This window comes from Crocodylus porosus, unplaced genomic scaffold, assembly GCF_001723895.1.
Source record: "Crocodylus porosus isolate Cpor-Errol unplaced genomic scaffold, CroPor_comp1, whole genome shotgun sequence".
Taxonomy (NCBI): Eukaryota; Metazoa; Chordata; order Crocodylia; family Crocodylidae; genus Crocodylus; species Crocodylus porosus.
Window position 1 is genome coordinate 1,473,350 of NW_017728936.1, and position 9,324 is coordinate 1,482,673.

General features: G+C 49.5%; 1 protein-coding gene across 4 annotated transcripts in view; it reads left to right on the forward strand.

The window, feature by feature from the left end:
• Window positions 1-9,324, forward strand: part of ST3GAL4 (ST3 beta-galactoside alpha-2,3-sialyltransferase 4) — a 117,320-nt gene that overhangs the window by 38,872 nt on the left and 69,124 nt on the right. For 3 of the 4 annotated variants that reach the window (XM_019546967.1, XM_019546969.1, XM_019546968.1), the window contains one exon: window positions 5,496-5,572. The gene's annotated coding sequence lies outside the window, so the exon portion shown is untranslated. Of the gene's footprint in view, window positions 1-5,316; window positions 5,336-5,495; window positions 5,573-9,324 lie in introns of those variants that run through there. The other variant, XM_019546966.1, reaches the window with a different exon arrangement.

A 9,324-nucleotide genomic window follows, 5' to 3' on the forward strand; every position in this document is an offset into this window, starting at 1 on the left:
CTACCCCTGTGATAGGCGATCTGAAGATTGGAGGTACTCTGGGCAACAGTGATCATGACTTGATTAGGTTCACCATCCACCAAAAGGCTGGGCAGTCAGTTAGTAGAACAGAAGCCCTAGATTTCAGAAGGGCAGACTTTGGAAAACTCAGGATGTTAGTTGGAGAGCCCCTTTTCAACCAATGACTGGATGATTTGGGAGTTCAAGAATGGTGGTGCTTCCTCAAGAGGGCAATTCTTACTGCTCAGAAAGAGGCCATCCCCATGCCGACAAAAAGTGGGAAAGGAGCCAAGAGGCCCGCTTGGCTCAACAGGGATATTAGGGAACTATTGAAAAAGAAAAAAGAAGCTCACAAGCAGTGGAAGAATGGTTCAGCAACCAGAGAAGAGTACGCTTATATCACCAGGATCTGCAGGTATGAGACACGGAAAGCCAAGGCAGGCATGGGGATCAAGCTGGCAACTGAAATAAAGGACAACAAAAAGTCCTTCTATACATAAGGAACAAGAAAAAATCAGGCTCCACTGTGGGACCCCTACTGAATATGGAGGGGCAGCCCACAGTTGATCCCTGCAAAAAGGCAGAGCTCCTAAATACATATTTCACACCACTATTTCTGAAATCAAATGGGGGCTATTCACCTGTCCAGAGGCCTAGGGAGTATGGGGATGATAGCAGACTACATGAAACCAGTCCTGAACAGGCAAGAGATCTCCTTAGAGCACTTGGACCTTTTTCAAGTCTGCTGGGCCAGATGACTTGCATCTTAGAGTCCTGAAAGAACTGGCTGAGCTTATAGCAGAGCCACTTGTGAGGCTGTTCAAAGAGTTGTGAAACTTGGGAGTGGTCCCGGACAACTGGAAGAGGGCCAACATGGTACCTGTCTCTGAGAAACAGAAGAGGGGTGACCCTGCAAACTACAGTCTGACTTCAGTCCTGGGAAAAATTTTTGAAAAAATGTGTTAAGGAGGCCATCAATTAGAAGCTGGTAACTGGTGAGGTGTTAAGAAGTAACCAGCACACCTTTGTCAAGGTTAGATCATGCCTGACAAACCTGGTGTCCTTCTATGACTAGGTGACTAACCATCTGGACAAGGGGCATGAAGTTGATGTCATTTACTTGGACTTCAGTAAAGCCTTTGATTCTGTTTCCTGCAAGATTCTCTCAACTAAATTGGAGGGTACTGGGCTGGGCCAGTCTACAGTGAGGTAGATGGACAGATGGTGTGGAGGCTGATCCCAGAGAGTGGTAAATGATGGGATGGCTTCATCTTGGATGGCCATGTCCCACGGATCTGTGCTTGCATCTGTGCTCTTTAACATATTTATTAGTGACTTGGATGAGGGGGTGGAAAGCTCATTAATTAAGTTTGTGGATGATACTGTGGGGAAACATGGGAACATCAGAGAATAGGGTAAGGATCCAGGATGATCATGACAGACGGGTTTTATGGGCAGAATGGATCAGATGAGGTTTAACAGGGAGACGTGCAGGGTTCCTCATTGGAGTGAGAAGAACCTTCACCATAACTACATGATAGATGGTGGTCCACTGGCTGGTACAGCATCTGAATGGAACTTGGGGGTCATGACAGACTGGAAGATGAACACAAGCCAACAGTGCAATGAGGTTTCCAGAAGGACTAATTGAACTCTAGCATGCATCAGCCGACATGTGGCCAATAGATCCAAGGAAGTGCTTCTGCCTCCCCTTTATGTGCTGGTGAGGCCACAGCTGGAATACCGTGTTCAATTCTGGGCACTGCACTTCAGGAAGGATGTGGATAAGCTCAAGAGGGTATAAAGAAAGGCCACCTATGATTATTAGGGTCTTGGAGGATAGGCTCTATGGGGAGAGACTCCGGGAATTGGGCCTTTCAGTCTACATAAGAGAAGATTGAGACATGACTTGATAGCCGCCTACAAGCACTTCAGGGGCAACTCTTCAGGAAGGCACCGCAAGGGAGGATGAAGACCAATAGGCACAAGCTAAAATGGAGGGAAAATTTAGGCTGGACATAAGAGAGAACTTTTTTCCCATGAGGGTTACCAGAATTTGGAACACACTCCCAGCTGAGGTGGTGCAGTCGCCATCCTTGGAAGTGTTTAAGATGAGGTTGGTTAAGCACCTTGTTGAGCTCACTTGAGCCCAGTAACTTCCTGCCCACAGCAAGGGACCGGATTTGATGATCTTGCAGGTCCCTTCCAGTTCTATGATTCTGTGGGTGTTTGTAGTTGGCCTTCTTCCTGAGCGGTAAGTGCAGCATCATCAGGAGAAAGAAGCTCCTTAATAAGTATGTGCCTCACTTTTGTCTTGGATTTTAGATGCAATAGATTGTAGAGTTTTCCATGTGATCTTGTTTGAAGGTATATGCCTTCCTCCAAGCTATCAAAAGTGTAGTGCAGCAGCATAGAAAAGAAGCTCCCAAAGAGTGTGGGCACCAGAACAACCCTGCTTCACTCCACTCCTCATCTCAAATCTGTTAAAGTTGATCCATCAAACTGGACTATGGCCTGCATGTTTTCACGGACGGAGCATGTCATGCTGAGTAAAGTCGGGGGGCATCCAGTCTTTAGCAGGACCTTGAACAAACCTGCTCTGCTGGCAGTGTCGAAGGCTTCTGTCAGGTTGACAAATGACATATTTTGTTCTCTGTGTTTTTCTTGCATTTGGCATAAGGAGAATATCATGTCCATTGTTGATCTGCCTGCTCTGAATCCACACTGTGATTCTGGGTAGATATGGTCAGCAAGTTGTTGCAAGCGTATCAGGATGACTCGGGAGTTGTTACAGTCACCCTTGTCTCTCTTGTTCTTGTCGAGAGTGATGATGTTAGTGTCACGCATGTCCTGGGGTACTTGACCTTCCTTCCAGCAGCACATGAGGACTTGATGAAGATTTGGTAGCAGGCTGCCCTTCCTGCACTTGAGAACCTTAGCTGGGATGTGTCCTCCCCTGGTGCTTTTCTGCTTGCTAGAAGGTCTATGGCCTTGCTAGGTTCTTTGTCTAGCTGTGCCAGTATACTAAGAGTTGGAAGTTGATCCAGTGCCTCTTCTGAAATGTGTTTCATGGGAGTAAACTCTAAGTAATGTTCAGTCCAGCCTCATGGCTGTTTGTTCTTGTCAGTGATTTTTACTTTGCCATCTTCACACTTGAGGGGGGTAACTTTAGTGACATTTGGGCCAAGAGATTTCTTCAGGTTGTCATACATAACTCACAGGTTTCCTGCATCTGAGGCAAACTGTAACTCTTGGCATAAGTCAGTCCGGTAGTGGTTTGCTCAGTGTCTGGCTGTTTTCTGTACTGTTGCCCTAACAAGCTTTAGCTTAGCCTTGGAACTTTCTGTTGGGTTCAGGTTGTGTTTCAGGTAGGCTGTGTTTTTGGCTTCAGCAAGGCATATCGTCTCTTCTGTGTGTGCCTCAAACCAGGCTTTATTTTCCCCAAATACTTCTGTGGCTGTTTCCTGGATGACTATTCTTAGTTTACTCCAAGCTCCTTCAGCACTTGCAATTGTTGCTTTTGTAGACATAGCTAGCTCAAAGGTCCTTTGAAATGTTGGCTGACTTGACTCTTTGCAGCTTCTTTGGTATTGCACTTTGCTAACAATAAAGGGGTGGTTTGCATCATAATCTACACTGTGATAACTGTCTACACTGTGATAACTATGTACACTGGGCAGGTCTTTTCTTCCTGGTGATCACGAGGTCTAATTGATGCCAGTGGCCAGATTATGGGTGTCCCCATGATACTTTTTGATGCTTTTTGCCCATCAGATAGGTGTTAGAGATGCACATGTGGTTTAAGGTGCAGAGTTTGAGAAGATGTTGGTTATTTTTATTCATTTTCCTGTTACCATGGTGTCCCAGGAAGGGTGGTGAGGAGTTGTGATCTGTGCCTACTTGCTCATTAAAGGCCCCTAGGAGGAGAAGCTTCTTGTTTGGTGGTAGGTGCTCAATGACTTGGTGCAGAATATTGTAGAAGTTACCGTTGTCCTCTGAACTTGCCTGTAAAGTTGGTGCATAGGTGCTAATAATGTTAACAAAACCATCAGTTGACTGTAGTCAGAGTGAGATGATGTGATCTGATACCCCACAGGGGGGTGGGTCTTGATAGTTTTGGCCAACCTGTTGCAGACTGCAAAACCAACCCCATATAGGTGAGTATCTTCTGCATTCCTCCCTTAGGAAAAGTAGCAATTGGCCTCACAAATGGAGCCTGAGTTGGCGAGTCTTGTCTCCTGCAAGGCTGCAATATCAGTGGTAAGTTTTTGCAGCTCTTCTTATTTTTTTTTTCTCCCTAGCCTTTTCAGGTCAGGTCAGACCAAGCCAGGTCTGCTACGATAATGCCGGTAGATGGTACTACCTGCAGCTGTCAATCCTGAGAGCTGAGCAATGGGAAATAGGCTAGCAACCTCTATGGAGCCAACAGCTTTGGGTAGAGGAGCAACTTGGATGGTACTAGTCCTTACCCCTGGTTGAGAAAATGGCACCAAAAGGCAGATGCCTTGGCATGGTAGAGTGGGCTGTCCAGCCCTGGTTGGCAATTGGTCTAGGAGTGGAGCCCTGAAAAACAGATGGATTGAAGACCTTCATAATAGCAGCTCCTGCAGCCAACTGGCTCCAAATGTACTGGCTTTTGCCTTTCCTTTGGGGTCAACCAGTTAGGCTGAGAGGGGGGGCATCAATATATGGGCAAAAAGCGTCTCCATATCAACTGCACAGGCCATTGCAGCCAAAACTGAATGGAAAGGACACTCCATCTTTGCTACTTGCATGGGCACAACACAGAAGGGGGCAGTCGTGGGTTATAAGCTCAGCTTGGTTGGCATAGAGTAGAGTACCACCGGTCACCTTCGTCAGTGGGAGGAACCAGTAGTGCTGTTGAATATGCTGTGCCTGCCATGCAAGCACCTTCCTCTGGGAATCAGCAGCATGGTGGCCCCACCTTTACCCAAAAAGCTGCTTGCTTGTTGGTTTTAAGACTGCAGCAGCACTGAGGCACCGCACAGCACGGGGTGATCTTGCTTGCAGTTAATGCGTACAAACATCCTTTTGGGTACGCTTGCTACACAGGGCTGGATACGTCAGTATTGAGTCAGATTGGCCAGTGGCTTGTGGTCATGTGTGCTGCTGTTACAGGAGGTAGTTCTGCTTCTTGGCAGTGGTGCAGCCCACTCTGTTTGTCAAGCAGTATGCGCTGCCACACTGATCTCGGAGAGCCACCTCCATTATGTTTGACAGCCGGGGTTGATAACAGCCTGGCCAAATGTCAGAGGTGAATGAACCATCCCAGCAAGGGCCAGGAACTGCGTGTTTCTGGATTGTGGTAACTGGGGTAAGAGCTGTCTTTTCTGAGGATATCCTGGGTGTGGCAGGATGCACGGGGACCTTCTTGTCTTCTAACTTACCCCTGAGCACAGAGAGCTTTCACGGCCCTGCATAATTGTCCGTATGCCCCTTCGCTAAAGACCTCTGTCTCTTGCCTCCTTTGACAGGGGAAGAGACAGCAGGAGTGCAGAGACCCACGCCACAGAGGTGCTGCAATCTTTGCTTCAGAACAAAGGCACGGACGGTAAGTAGCATCTTCTCTTCCTCCTCTCCCCCCAGCTTTGTTGTTCTTTTTAATATTTTTCCCTCCAGCGTAAGGAGGGCAGCAAGCTGCAGGGAGCTACATTGGCAATGAGATAGTAAAACTACTGTCCACACTGGAAGCCATTTCTCCCCACACTGGGATCCTCTCCCACTTAGCAAGGTGGGAAGGGCAGGAGGTCGCATGGCACTGACAGCCCCCCTGTAGTGACAGCTGTTCCACTTCCGAGATGGGGAACCAGTGTTTCCTGCAGAGAGAGACTTCAGTTTTCCTTGTAGCATCTCTCCTTACCCAGGAAGGTTCTTCTTTTCCATGTCTGGTGGGTGGTCTCTGACCCCATGGACCTGCCAGACCTCTCTTTACAGTTAGCATGTTAACTGCTGACTGAGACTTGACTTGCTACCAAAAAGCAATTGTCCTATGTGTCTGTGGGTCCCAAACCTAGCCTTGAATCTTTCTCAGAGCTACGTTTACCTTATTCTGTTGTGGTGAAGTAAAAGTGCATTGGTCTGCTGGATTATTGGCCCATGGAAATTAAGATTGATGCCAGCTACTGCCCAGTATTGCTGCAGGGGTTTGCTGAAAGCCTGCATTCCTTCCATGTGAAGCTAGGTGGATGCACTTGTACTGGTGCATGGAAGACATCTGGATGCAGCACAGGCTGCATTGCCTGTTTGTGCCCACAGAAGCCACAACTGTCCTGACCAGGCCCTGCCAGCTATTAGTTGTTCCACATGCTTCCAAATCAAGTTAGTGAAGAGCTGGGGAAATGTGAACCCAGAGTCGAGCGCAAGTGCAAAGAGCATACGTGTACGTTATAGCACAGGGGTCATCAACAGGGGGTATGCGTACCCCTGGGGGTACTTGGGAAGCCCTAGGGGTACATGGCGGCAGTGCAGAGAAGCAGGGGTATTTGGGAAGTGGTGGCGTGGGGAGTGGGGCTGCCGCCATCCATCCCTCTGTGTTGCTGCCGTGTACCATTTCCCCGCACCCAAGTACCCCCCTTCTCCACGCCACTGGCTTCAAGTCTGGCCAGCTGTGGGGTAGAGGGGTGTTGCTGACAGTCAGCCGGATGCAAAGACAGCGGCGCAGAGAAGCGGGGCTACCTGGGAAACAGAAGTGCGGGGGCGGGGCCACTGCCATCCGTCACTCCATGCCACCGCTGCCAGGTGTTGCACGCTGCTTTCCCACGCCCAAGTATCCCCACTTCTCCGCACTGCTGGCTTCATGTCTGGCTGGCCAACAGCACCCCCCCGACCCCTGCTGCCATCTATACACTCAGAGCCATCGCTGCATGGGGAGGGGGTGCTGATGGCCGGCCACTTGCAAAGCTGGCGGCGCAGAGAAGTGGGGATACTTGGGCACAGGAATGTGGCATGGGGCAGGGTCACTGTTGCCATCCATCACCCTGTGCTGCTGCTGGGCGCCGCTTTCCTGTGCCCAAGTATCCCCACTTCTCCACACTGCTGGCTTCGTGTGCAGCTGGCTGTCACCACCCCCTCCCGCCTCCCGCCCCTGGTGCACTGCGACAGCACTGAGTGTATAGGTGGCAGAGGGGGAAGCTGCCGCGTGCAAGCTCCCCACTCCGCCACTGTGCACTGGGGAAGGGGGTGCTCACGGCTGGCCAGATGCAAAGCTGGGGGTGCAGAGAAGCGGGGATACTTGGGCGCAGGAAAGAGGCGCCCAGTGGTGCCATGGAGTGTATAGATGGCAGTGGCAGCCGCATGCCAGTTCCCCATGTCTGGCTGTCTGTCAGCACCTGTCAGCTCCGTGTCTGGAAGGGGTACCAACCAGAAGGGGTACCCTGCTTAAAAAAGGTTGAAAGCCCCTGTTACAGCACAATGCTATCTTGCTGCCACTGGTGACTGAATTGCTAATATCACTGGTGTGGGTAGTTGATTTTGTTTTTTAAACTTTATTTATTAGCAAATCCAACTTATCAAATAACTATATCACTTAAAGATGCATCCAATTCCCTAAAATGTACATGAAGGCAGATATTTATCTTCCATCAGGAGTGCTCTGTTAACCTGAGTCAATATCCAGAGGAGTCTTATGTTCTTTTTTCCCCCTTTTTTTAAGTCTCTGGCAGTTCTTTGTTTCAGTTGTTGCTAAGTTTGTGAATTTCATATCTGGGTTTTTTATTTTCTTTTTCTGAATTTGTAGAAACAAGCAAATGCCAGCCTGTAAACTAATCAATTCTGTAATGCAAAGGGTTGTGGCTAGCCAAGGATCACTGCACTTACCCCTGAGAGAAGTGGCAAGCCATGGTGTTTTTTGTAGTGCTTCTAGCAAGTGATTTCAGCAAGACTAGGAAATGGGACGACTTCCTCTCTCTCTAGGGTAGTGGAAACTTCTCTTGTGTTCTGTTCACAGAACTCTGAGAATGAAGTAGAAACCAGCCCATGAGAAGTGAAGGACCTCTGTAGCGTGGGTTAAGGATAGTGATTTCGATTTCCTGCTGCTTCACTATGTGGGGAGATTTACCATAGCTGAGTTCTGCCCCGTACAGTGATGGTGACAGTAATTTTTAACCAGAGGGTAGAAGGCACAGTAGCACTGGCAGGAGTTGGAAAGGAGCTCCTGAGTGTAGAGCTCCTAACCAGCCTGAATTCCAACCTGAAAATGCATTCAGGGTTAATTTGCATTGGAGACTACATCAATTTTAAAACCAGCTGTGCTGTGTTCCCTCCAGCCATACAGCTTGCACAGGGTGCCCCTGATATTTGTCCTTATTTAACTCCTCCTCCATGGGGACTACAGAACAGCTTCTCTCCTGTTTGCGCTAACACCAGTAATCTGCTGTGTGGTCTGGACTGCTTGACAGCAGCACACCTGCTGCGTAGGCGTTGCATTGGCTGCCTAGAGCCCTGAGTCAGCAAAGTCGCTGCCTGTTCAGCAAAGCCGATAAGCTCTTCCGTAAGGCCCAGTGAATGCGTAAGTCCCATTGAAGTTGATGGGTTTGAAGCAGGTGATTAAGGGCTTTCAGGCTTGTGGCTCATGGGAATGAGAAACTGATTCTTCAGCTGGCCCAGTTTTTCAAAAGGGGTGAAGATGTGCCTTTTTTGAGGCTCTCTCCTTGTTGTTCCCTTGCTCTGACACCATGAGTGTGTCAGGGTCCTGCTGCTGTTGTGCCTTGTGCTGGGAAGTGATATGAGCTTTGCCATGTGCGCAGGTTTTAATAGTTGTACCCGATCCAGGTTCAACATTGAGGTGCTGTAACCGTGGCTCACATGCAGTTTTCCCTTCTGCCTCCTCAAAGCACCGTCCTTTTCTAGCAGCGTGAGTGCTTGAACCAGACTGCCTGGGGGCGTCACGTGCTTGCAACAAAAGGCCCATTCCAAACGGTCACTAACATTCCAGGTGGCCACTGACAGCGGGCACCGGGGAGCGACAGGGTGAGAGGTCCCCTGCTCCCTGCCCTGGGGGACACACGGCAGAGAGAATGCAAGTGTTGCCTAGGGGTCAGAGTGGGGCGCTGCAGGAATGAGAGATTTCAAAGCAGTCGTCTCCAGCCTTTTTAAGGAGATCACTTTTTGAAGTAAAGGGCAACCCAGGATCTACCGCCCAGCAAGTCAGTCTGTGGGGGAGGGAAGTGGTGGGGGCAGATCAGGGCCCCCATGGTGAGGGAGGGAGTGGGGCAGTGGCTGGGCCGGGTGGTGGGAGGGTTGGAGCCCGGGCTGCTCGTCCAGATGTGGCTCCTGGTGGAGGCCCGGGGGATGCGTGCCCACCTG